Source organism: Cervus canadensis, chromosome 10, assembly GCF_019320065.1.
Source record: "Cervus canadensis isolate Bull #8, Minnesota chromosome 10, ASM1932006v1, whole genome shotgun sequence".
NCBI lineage: Eukaryota > Metazoa > Chordata > Mammalia > Artiodactyla > Cervidae > Cervus > Cervus canadensis.
Window position 1 is genome coordinate 68,969,460 of NC_057395.1, and position 1,993 is coordinate 68,971,452.

The following is a 1,993-nucleotide window of genomic DNA, read 5'->3' on the forward strand; positions in this document are numbered from 1 at the left end:
CTTTAACCTGTGAAGTTTGATCCTAACTCTAGATAGTTCGTCTCAGAAATCATTGCAGTTTCCCTATTTAAGAAATTTAAAACTGAAAAAATTCCCAAGAGGAATACAATATTCACATACCCTTCACATCTAGTCTTCAATTTGTTAACATATTTCAGTATTTGGTTTATTTCTCTGTCTTTCTATATATTAAATTTTCTTTCTTGAACTAGTTGAAAGTTGCCAACATAGTATCCTTAAACACTTCAGCGTATACTTCCTGAGAACCAGGGCGTTCTCCTACATGACCCCAATATCATGATCACACCCAAGGCGTGTAGCATTTTCTCTAACATACCATATTTAAGTTTCCCCTTTTGTTCCTATAGGGGAGCAAGTTTTGCCACCCCAAAGTGTGTCTCTTTGGTATAAGAATTAATTCAGGCTAGTTGTTTATTTTTTGGCCATGCAGCATGTGGGATCTTAGTTGCCCAACCAGGGTTCAAATTTGTGTCCCCTGCATTGACAGCTTGGAGTCTTAACCACTGGACAGCCAAGGAAGTCCCTAGGATAGTCATTTTTAAGAAATATAAGACTCAGGAGATGTTTCTTTTTATCTCCCTCTTAGCTGCTCAGAGAATTTAGGTAGAAGTTCTCTTCCCCACTAGAGCTATCACCAGAGATACTTGCAAAGAATCTGGTCTATGACGTGGTAGTGGGAAACTGGGCAGGACTTAGAGATCAGAGTCTGTTCTGTGTCCCTTCATCTCTGCAGAGCCCTGAGACACTAACTTTTATATCTCCAAGTGAGTTGTCTTCCACTCCTTAGAAATTCCAAACCACACCCCCAATATCCTCTTTTGTCTTTAGCTGAAGATGGTATTTATGGTGAACGCTTTGGCCATTTTGGTGAATTACTCTGTTTCCCTGGGTCTCTCCCATGTCTACATGTTATTAAACTTGGTTTGATTTTTCTCCTGTTAATCTGTCTCATGTCAATTTAATTCTTAGGCCAACCAGAAGAACCTAGAAAAGTAGAGAAAAATTTCTTCCTCCTTAACTTCCCCAAAATATCCTTGATAATTTTTTATCTTTTGACTTGTGATCTAATCAAGGAGCATGCATTGCATTTGATTGTCATTTCTCATCATCTTTAAATTCTAGAACTGCGCCCCCTGATTTATTTTATCTGATTGTTTTTTTGGTCTTTCACGACACTGACAGTTTTGAAGGGGCCAGGCTACTTGTCGTGTCTTGTACCTGGATTTGTCTGATTGTTTCTTCATGATTAAATTCAGGTCAGACATCCTTGGCAAGAATGCAAACTTTGGAGATGGTGTTTTGATGATAGGTTTGGATTGGAAAAGGGAAAAAGTACACTAGCAGTGAGATATGAATATGCTACACACGGCACACAGAAGAACTTCCTGGGCCAACGGCCAAAGGGCATGATGGAGACAGTTTTACAGAGCAGGATCGTTGGAGTTGCCCACAGATTCTCTTGTCTTCTCACTCTCCTGACGTCATCTCATCCGAGCCCAAGTCAAGGCGTAGAGGGCTCTCGCTTGTCCACCTCCAGTGCAGACTCCTACCCCAGACAGTCTTTATTTCATCTCAAAGGTGTCTCTAGAGTCCTGCATATTCAACATGTTCAACAATGACCTTGTGAGTCTCCACAGCAGCCCCCTCCCCAAGTGTGGTCCTCCTCTGGTGTCCCTGGTTGCCATGAATGGTGCCACCACCCATTCACTTATATGAGCCAGGAACTTGGACATCGTCCTTCATACAGGCTTTCTTTCCCCTCCTCCTGTAGCCAGCCCATCATCACCTCCTCTTGCTTCAACCTCCTAAGTGGCTGTCAAACCCATCTGTTTTCTCCGCGTTCTCCACCACCAGCTCAGTCCACTCTTGCCTCACAGCTGGTCTTTGGACTTCCACACAAGCTCCCTTTGGACTCTGCTCTCCACGAAGTGTTAAGGCAAGTTTGTGTGACTGGCACACAGTGAGGCCAAAC